Source organism: Mandrillus leucophaeus, unplaced genomic scaffold, assembly GCF_000951045.1.
Source record: "Mandrillus leucophaeus isolate KB7577 unplaced genomic scaffold, Mleu.le_1.0 Scaffold17, whole genome shotgun sequence".
In the NCBI taxonomy this organism is placed as follows: domain Eukaryota; kingdom Metazoa; phylum Chordata; class Mammalia; order Primates; family Cercopithecidae; genus Mandrillus; species Mandrillus leucophaeus.
Genome location: NW_012101698.1, coordinates 2,660,450 through 2,670,138, shown reverse-complemented (window position 1 = coordinate 2,670,138; position 9,689 = coordinate 2,660,450). Strand labels below are relative to the sequence as shown.

Below are 9,689 nucleotides of genomic sequence, written 5' to 3'. Positions count from 1 at the left end.
AGTGCAGTGGCACGATCTCGACTTACTGCAAGTTCTGCCTCCCGGGTTCACACCATTCTCCCGCCTCAGCCTCCCGGGCTGAGACTACAGGTGCCCACCACCATGTCCAGCTAATGTTATTTTGTATTTTTAGTAGAGACGGGGTTTCATTGTGTTAGCGAGGACGGTCTCGGTCTCCTGACCTCATGATCCACCCGCCTCAGCTTCCCAAAGTGCTGGGATTAAAGGTGTGAGCCACTGCACCTGGCCATACCTAGAAATAAATTTAACCAAAGATGTGAAAGATCTCTACAAGGAATACTATAAAACACTGATGAAGGAAATTAAGGAGGACACAAAAAGATCAAAGATAGCCCACGCTCATGGATTGAAAGAATTAACGTTGTTAAAATGTCAAGAGTACTACTCAAAGCAGTTTACAAACTCAATGCAACCCTTATCATAATACCAGACATATTCTGCACAGAAGTAGAATAAAAAAGTCCTAGAACCACAAAAGACCCCAAATAGCTAAAGCAAACATGAACAGCAAGAACAAAGCTTGAGGCACTGCACTACCTGACTTCAAAATATATTATAAAGTCACAGTAACCAAAACAGCATGGTACTAGCATAGAAACAGCCACATAGGCCAGTGGAACAGAATAGAAAACCAGAAATAAGTCCACACATTTATGGCATTTACAACTCATTTTATTTTTATTTTTATTTATTTATTTATTTATTTTTGAGATGGAGTTTTGCTCTTGTTGCCCAGGTTGGAGTGTAATGGCACGATCTTGGCTCACTGCAACCTGTGCCTCCCAGCAAGTGATTCTCCTGCCTCAGCCTCCAGAGTAGCTGGGACTACAGGTATACACCACCACGCCCAGCTAATTTAAAGATGGGGTTTCACTATGTTGGTCAGGCTGGTCTGGAATTCCTGACCTCAAGTGATTGGCCTGCCTTGGTCTCCCAAAGTGCTGAGATTACAGACATGAACCACTGCTCCTAGCCTACAGCTCATTTTCAACAAAGAATATACATTGGGCAAAGGACAGTCTCTTCAATAAATGTTACTGGGAAAATTAGATAACCAAATGCAGAAGAATAAAGCTAGACCCCTATCTTTCACCATAAATAAAAATCAATCAAAATAGACAAGACTAAATCTAAGACCTGAAACTATGAAACTCCTAGAAGAAAACATTAGGAAAACACTTCAGGACTTTGGTCTGGGCAAAAATTTTGGGAATAAGACTTTAAAAGCACAGACAGCAAAAGCAAAAATAGAAAAATGGGATTACATTAAGCTAAGAAGCTTCTGTACAGCAAAGGAAACAATTATCAAAGTGAAAAAACAACCTACGAGAATGGGGGAAAATATTTGCAAACTATGCATCGAACAAGAGATCAGTAACCAGAATATATAAGGGACTCAAACAACTCAATAGCAAAAAAAGAAAAAAAAATCAAATTAAAAATGGGCAAAAGATCTAGATGGACAGACGTTTCTCAAAAGAAGACATACGTAAGACAAATGGCCAACAGGTGTATATTAAAAATGCTATTTAAAAATGCTCCACATCATTAATTGTCCAAGAAATGCAAATCAAAACCACAATGAGATATCTTACCCCAGTTAGAATGGCTTTTATCAAAAAGACAAAAAATAACAAATGCTGGTAAAGAAGCAGAAAAAGGAGAACCCACGTGCACTGTTGGTGGAAATGTAAATTAGTACAGCCTCTATGGAAAAGTGGAGGTTCCTCAAAAGTCTAAAAATAGAAATACCATATGATCTGACAATGCCACTGGTGGGTGTATGTTGCAGAGAAAGGAAATCAGTATATTGAAGAGAAATCTACACTTCCATGTTTATTGTGGCATTACTCACAATAGCAAAGATATGGAATCCACCTAAGTGTTCATCAACGGATGAATGGATACAGAAAATGTGGTATATATACACAATGAAATATTATTCAGCTACAAAAAAAGAATTAAATCCTGTAATTTGAAGCAACATGAATGAAAATGGACTATCATTAGCAATAACTTACTGTATAGTTCACAGTATCTAGGGCCAGGCATGGTGGCTCACACCAGTAATTCCAGAACTTTGGGAAGCTGAGGCAGGGAGATTGCTTGAATACAGGAGTTCAAGACCAGTTTGGGCAACATGGCAAAACCTCATCTCTACAAAAAATACAGAAATTAGCCAGGCGTGGTGGCACGTACCTGTGCTCTCAGCTACTTGGGAGGCTGAGGTGGGAGAATTGCTTGAATCTAGGAGGTTGAGGCTGCAATGAGCTGTGATGACACCACTGCACTCTATCCTGGGTCAAAGAGCAAGACCCTGTCTCAAAAAACAAAACAAAACAGAAAACCAAAACAACAAAACAACAAAATAGCCAGAAGAGAAGCACTGGAATGCTCCCAACATAAGAAAATATAAATGTTTGAGGTGACAGGTATCCCAGATACCCTGATGAGATCATTACCCATTGTTCACATGTATCAAAATATTACATGTACCCTCCCAAATAGGTACAATTATTATGTATCAATTAGAAAAACACTAAAAACTTTTAAAAATTTAATTAAAAAGTATAATGAGTACTGCCATTGAGAATTCCTGGTCTAGGAACACAGTACTAGTCCTACACCTAGACAGGCTGGTCCATCTCAAAGGGTCACGTAACTCACTACCTGTTGTGGGTTTGTGAAGTAAGTCACAGATGGCAAACACCAGAAGATACTTTGCAATTCTATAGGGAGGTGAGGATACCAAGGCCGAAAACCCCACCCAGTGGACCGGTTTGGAGAGCAGCCTGAGTAGAGATAGAGAGGTTCTGGAACATTCATGATAGCACATGGAAGCTTACTGGGACCAAAGGCCCTCGAGGAACTCTGCTCAGAGGACAGCCTACTTCTCTGTAGATAGAGGGACACAGACTCAGTAGGGTCTTGTGAGACTCCTCAAGGAGCATGCTCTTGGTCATGAATAGACCCTGACTGAGAGCTTCTAGAGCTTCTAGAGGTTTAACTGGGGCCTCTGAGGATCCGGAAATGTGACGTGAATGTGAAACCAGTGTACCCAGCAGCACAACAAGAGGTGCTGCTTTTCAGGCTAACTCCAGGCAAGTCCTTGTCTTACAGGAGGAAAAGGGAAACTCATTTCACCGAAAGCCCCTAGACAACAGATACGTTTTCCCCAAATTGCCACTCTTTTTGATATAGCCACGATTTTAAACATCATTAGTTTTATATATCACAGGGAAGCTGCTGGATTTAATGAAGCCTCAAGATGTCCCCTGAGAGATGATTATAACTCTAATTAAAAATGGGGGGTGACGGACAAAAATCCCTTAGGACTCTAAGCAACTGGCATTTGTGCGTCTTTTTTCATGGAGAAGATGACTTTTTAATGTCAGTTTGGGCTCTTTCCAAGAGTCAAGGATAGTGTCCCCAAAGTCTAATACATTTTGAGATTTAATGTGGTTCAAGGATCAGGAAATGTCTTAAATTGTAAGGGACAAAGAAATCTATAAGCCAAGACAAACTTTCATTTTTTCTCTCTCTCTCTTTTTTTTTTTTTCTGAGACAGAGTCTCGCTCTTTTCATCCAGGCTGGAGTGCAGTGGTATGGTCTTGGCTCACTGAAACCTCTGGCTTCCCGGGTTCAAATGATTCTCCTGCCTCAGCCTCCTGAGTAACTGGGATTACAGGCACCCACCACCGTGCCCAGCTAATTTTGTATTTTTAGTAGAGATGGAATTTTGCCATGTTGGCCAGGCTGGTCGCAAACTGCTGACCTCAGGTGATTCACCCACCTTAGCCTCCCAAAGTGCTGGGATTACATGCATGAGCCACCGCGCCTGCGCTAAATTTAATTTCTTTCTTTTTTTTTTTTTGAGAGAGTGTCTCCCTCTGCCGCCCAGGCTGGAGCACAGTGGAGCGATCAAAGCTCACTGCAGCCTCAAACTCCTGGGCTCAAGCAATCCTTCCACCTCAGCCCTCTGCACAGCTGGGATCACAGCTGTGTGCCACCATGCCCAGCTAATTTTTGTATTTTGTATTTTTCGTAGAGATGGGGTTTCACCGTGTTCCCCAGGCTGGTCTCAAACTCCTAGGCTCAAGCAATCCACATGCCTCAGTCTCTCAAAGTGCTGAAATACAGGCATGAGCCACTGTGCCTGCCCCATTTCTTTTATTTCATATACCTGTACTTACCATCCCCATGATTACATGAAGCCTAGAATATAAGAAACAACCTAAATGAATTCTACCTGAATGTCGAATCTAGGTATGGAAAAGAACAAAGGAGGAATGAGTGTGGCAGAATGAGGATTACAGTTCCATACTCAGGCAAGTTTTTGGGGATCAGGTAGGTATGGCAGGTCAGAATAGGTAGTGGGGGCATGGATCCAGGTAACTAAACGAGAGTTAAAACATTCTCAGGTATATCCTGAAGTTCAAGGCAGGAGATCAGGGAGATTGAGACACCAGTATCAGAAAGCAGACCACTGACAGGAGCTCATCTTATCATAAGAAGGCTGGTCTTCTAACTCATAGTGCTGGCCATGCCCACTACTCATCGGAGAGTCTTGACCCTACCTAGATCCTGAGAGGGAAGTCCAACTGTTTAGTATCCATGGTGGGGGTCCAGGGCAGGTGGCAGCCAGAGAAAGCATGAGGCAAAAAGGCACAGCTCATTGAAGGCCTTAGGATTGGATGGATGTCTGCATTTGAACTTAACATATCCCTGGGTGAGGATCTCAGTAGCCTGCACAGACAGACACCCACTTCCAAAGGCAAAGGTGATGTTACACTTTTTTTTTTTTAATTAATTTTAATTTTTATTTATTTATTTATTTATTTTTTGAGACGGAGTCTTGCTCTGTCGCCTAGGCTGGAGTGTAGTGATGCCATCTCAGCTCACTGCAACCTCCACCTCCCGGGTTCAAGCAATTCTTCTGCCTCAGCCTCCCAAGTAGCTGGGATTACAGGCACCCTCCACCCACCCCAGCTAATTTTTGTATTTTTAGTAGAGATGAGGTTTCACCATGTTGGCCAGGCTGGCCTCAAACTCCTGACCTCAGGTGATCCACCTGCCTCGGCCTCCTAAAGTGCTGGGATTACAGGCACAAGCCACCGCACCCGGCCTAATGTTACACCTTTAGATCGTGTCCTTGCATCTCCTTACTCCATGCACATATTTTTACCAAGGAAAAATCAAACAGCAGAGGGCTGGGCCTCCATGAAGCCAACTGTGTCACTGAACAAGGGTCTAATGCAAGCGACATCAGGGATGCCACTGTGATTAAGTGATGGATGCAGTGACCACACTATCCATTGACCCTGCACTGACTGGCATGAATCAGGGCAGGTCTCTGACAACAGGAATCTTGTGATTCAAGATTCATCCCTGGATGGGATGAACGTACCAGGCAAGGCTCTCATCCTTGCAGACACAGAGCGTGAGGCACCATGTTGCCCTGGGAGACAGACCTGCAGGCTTTACTAATGATCGTCAAGCCTTTTGTTAATGACTGACAAGATTTGAAGATTCCCATCTTAGTGTTCAAGGCTGGGGAATTATCTGTAGGATATAAGGATGAAGAAATATTCCTGAACCCAAGTTGTGCTTGCTTTAAGGCTAGTGGCCCCCAACCTCATCTCTGGTCTCGATTCCTTCCCAGATCCTACACACAATGCACAAAGTATCTACCTGTGATGCCCAAAAAGGCCACGTGTCTTCTGCTGACATTGCCTTGCCCCCAACAATATCAACCCCTCCGGACTGAATCACTTTTTTTTCCCTAATCCGTGCTTTCCAAGTTCACTGGAATGACTATATTTAAACTGTATTTCTGGGGTCAGGCTTGGTGCCTCAAACCTGCAATCCCAGCACTTCGGGAGGCCGAGGTGGGCGGATCCTTAGAGCTCAGGAGTTTGAGACCAGCCTGGGCAACATGGGAAACCCCATCTCTATGAAAAAATACAAAAATTAGCCAGCATGGTGGCACGCACCCATGGTCCCAGCTACTCGGGAGGCTGAGGTGCGAGGATGGCTTGAGCCTGGGAGACGGAGGTTGCAGTGGGCTGAGATAGTGGCATTGCACTCCAACCTGGATAACAGAGTCCCGGTCTCAAATGGAGTAAATAAATAACTAAAGAACACTGGTCGTTGTGTACTTGGTTATCTTTTTCACAAGGCAAAAAGCACTTTGAACTCAGGGACCATTTGTTTAAATATGAGTGCGATGTGCTTATCACAGTGCCTATCACATAGTATTTGCTCAGTAAATGTCTATGGAAGGAAGAAAGGGAGGGGAAGCAGGCTGGATGTTAAAGAAGCAGTAAAGGGTGGGGTGTGATGGTTCATGCCTGTAATCCCAGCACTTTGGGAGGCCGAGGCAGGCAGATTGCTTAAGCCCAGGAGTTTGAGACCGGCCTGGGCAACATGGCAAAAACTGGCCTCTACAGAAAAAAAAACAAAACAATTAGCCAGGTGTACTGGTGTGCATCTGTACTCCTAGCTACTTGAGAGGCTGACGTGGGAGAATCACTGGAGCCCCAAAGGTCAAGGCTGCAGTGAACCATGATTGCACCACTGTACTCCAGCCTGGGAGACAGAGTGAGACCCTATATTAAAAATAAAAAATAAATAAATAAATAAAGGTCAGGAGCAGTGGCTCATGCCTGTAATCCCAGCACTTTGGGAAGCTGAGGTGGGTGGATCATGAGGTCGGGAGATCGAGACCATCCTGGCTAACACGGTGAAACACTGTCTCTACTAAAAATACAAAAACTTAGCCGGGCATGGTGGCGGGTGCCTGTAGTCCCAGCTACTCAGGAGGCTGAGGCAAGAGAATGGCATGAACCCGGGAGGCGGAGCTTGCAGTGAGCGGAGATCCCGCGGCTGCACTCCAGCCAGCCAGCAGTGTCAGGCTTTTCTGAAAGGGGCATTGGCCAGTAAGCCTGGGAGAGACAACCTCATGGGGATCAACAAAGGAGTTGGCAATGGCTTTCAGCGGCTGCAGGGCTGTGACTCCCACTGCGCCTATTGGCGGAACCCCAGGGAATCCCTCTTTCTTGGATCAGCCAGGGACTTACCTTCCTCGAAAGCCAGCACATACGCCTGTGCTGGCGACACTTCTGTAGAGCTGGCCAGCAGCAGCCTGAGGTTGGCTGTGTCAAATGGTCCCTAGCATCTCAGAGACTGAGCCTTGCTCAATCCTGTCTTTATCCTGTCAGTTTCCTCTGAGACCCCTGATATTTGATATTATGACCCCAAATAGTTAACCTTAGTTGTGGTGAATTGCTTTCATTTATTTTACGATCTTCATGGGATGAAAGAATTTGTCAAGCTGAGTCTTCATTCAGAAATTCACAAAATATAGCATTTGACAGTGCCACTTAATTTTCAAAATACTATCCAATGGCCACAAGGATCATTGTAGCCGAAAACCCTGAGAATATCTATAAGGGTATTTCAAGACACTAGAATGTGACGACATAGGTCTCTTCTGCTTTCCCTTCACCTTAGCAAACCAATTCATCAGGATATTCAATAGAACATTCAGCACATATCCTTAACTGCTCTTAGAAATCAGTTCTGTCAATACATCAGCTATTCAAAGAAAGTACTTTTAAGTTCGTTGTTGAACATAGTAATGTAGTGTCTTGCAATGACAAAGTCAACAAATGTTTGAGCTCGAAGATTTCTTATAGACAGGCTAGTCTGAATTAAGGACACTAACACCCAGCTAAAAAGGGTAAGTCACTTAGTGACCTGCCCAAGAACACGCAGCTAGTGTGTGGCTGAACCTGACTTGAAAGCAAACATCGTGATCATAAGCCACCTTTCTGCCACTGTGTGTTGATGGTATGAAGATACCGTAAATATATTAACACATGCACACACATAAAAGGATAAAGTCTTGCATCGCATAGACCCAGTTGTCTGAAGAAACCATCAGCCCTACTGAAACAATATCCCATTTAAGTTTAAGACAGCCTGGTGAAGCCCAGAGCCTCACCAGTCCCCCAGAAAACAGAGTATTGTTTCCATCCAAACCTTGCACTGAAAGGAGCCTGTCAGCAGGAAGTGACCTCGTGAGACAACTCTGGGGAGAGCAAAGGGCTGAGGAGAGAAAGGCCTCATTCTCACTGCAAACAGGAAAAGGAAAGAGAAAAAGCAAGCTCTGTCTCCACACAAGGTTTGCTGGGCTGGCTATGAACTGTTCCAGTACGTTCCATCAAATAGATGCCTTCATAGAATCAAGCGGAGCGCGAACGCCGTGTCTGGGGCTCCCACTCCCGGGACACACACGTGGGCGGGCTTACACATGCTCTTGCTCTCGCGCGCTCTGGGAGAGCGCTTATATGGGCTTCATGAGGCTAAGTAATAAACACTTTGTCTTCACCCTGCTATTTATGGCTTGCTCGGGGCATCCTGTGCTCTCCACTGCCCTTACCTGAACACACGGCTCCTGCAGACCCCGAGTTTAATAGGGACAACAGTAAATCTGAGAGGCTGTGTGCGCCCCACGCGCTCCTGTTTTCCTGGCCACCCATGCTAATTGCAGAGAAAGGCCAACCTGTATCCCTTCGGTTATGCTCTGTGTGCCCTTCCTGGAGGTGAAATCCCTTCTCCTTTTTCTTCGGGCCCCTGTTTTGTTCCATCCTTTCAAACATCTCTCTAACATATCCTTTGCTATTTGACCCGTCCCAGAGATCCCTTCATTCTTCAGCAATGGATCAAAGAACTCTGAAAACAAGAACAACCCCGACAGCTGCAAACCACCAGCCCTCACCTCCAGCAGAGGTTTGCGGAAAACTGGACGACCACGTGCATGCAGAGGTAAGAAAATGATCCAGTCCTACCTGGCGTTGACTTCCAGGTTCACTCAGAGGCCGCGTGCCACCCTTTGAACGTCGTGTTTGGGTTGCAAAGGGGAAAGATGCATGTTGAAAGCCAGAAGTGTGCCCAGGCCAACAGACGTCTGAAAGCCACAGGGGATGACCCTGAAAGAGTCCGGGGGATGGAGAACCACAGCTGATCACTTCGGTCCGTTTGAGGGGTCCTTTCGCTCAGCTCCTTCAGGGGTTCCAGGGCTCTCAAAGCTTCCAGGTCCTGTAAGAAGAGATGGAGTCATGGCTGCGCCCTATCCACTCTCGGGCTGTCACACAAGCCTGGAGCCCGGCCACTTCTCGGCCTTGTCTTCATCTTGCGCTAACCGGCCGTCTCCTGCAAACAGACAAGACAGAGAAGGATGAGTGAACTCGGCCTCTCCCCACAGAATACAGTTCGCCATTACAGCGCTGATTAAATACAGGACATTATCTCACCATAATGCCCTCCTGGCGGCGTTCCCAGGAAAATTCTAACTAATCATAAAAATAGAAAGAAAAACGCAACCTAAATTCCATTCCTCGTCTTCAATGAGTGATGTGTTCACTTTTATTTATTTTTCTGGAAGCGAGGCGGGAAAAGAAAATGAATTTTAGGGCTTAGAAAAACAAGCTACTAATAGTACTAAGTAGAGCTGGGCGGTGGTGCAGACAGCTTAGCTCTAGCAGGGATGTGGCCGGCATGGCACGGGTGAGTCCCGGTCCTGCTCCTGGCTGAAAACTTAGGAGTTTAGAACTGGAGCACCTGGCAGGGCAAAGGCAGGATGGGGTGAGGGAAAGTTGCGGGGT

At 45.4% G+C, this 9,689-nt stretch overlaps 1 long non-coding RNA gene across 1 annotated transcript; it reads left to right on the top strand.

Annotated features, from left to right (window-relative positions):
• Positions 1 to 7,990: 7,990 nt before the first annotated feature.
• Positions 7,991 to 9,413, top strand: LOC105537188. Its single transcript, XR_001005683.1, has 3 exons — positions 7,991 to 8,627; positions 8,722 to 8,850; positions 9,103 to 9,413. It is a non-coding gene; the product is annotated as an uncharacterized LOC105537188 (long non-coding RNA).
• Positions 9,414 to 9,689: the final 276 nt, after the last annotated feature.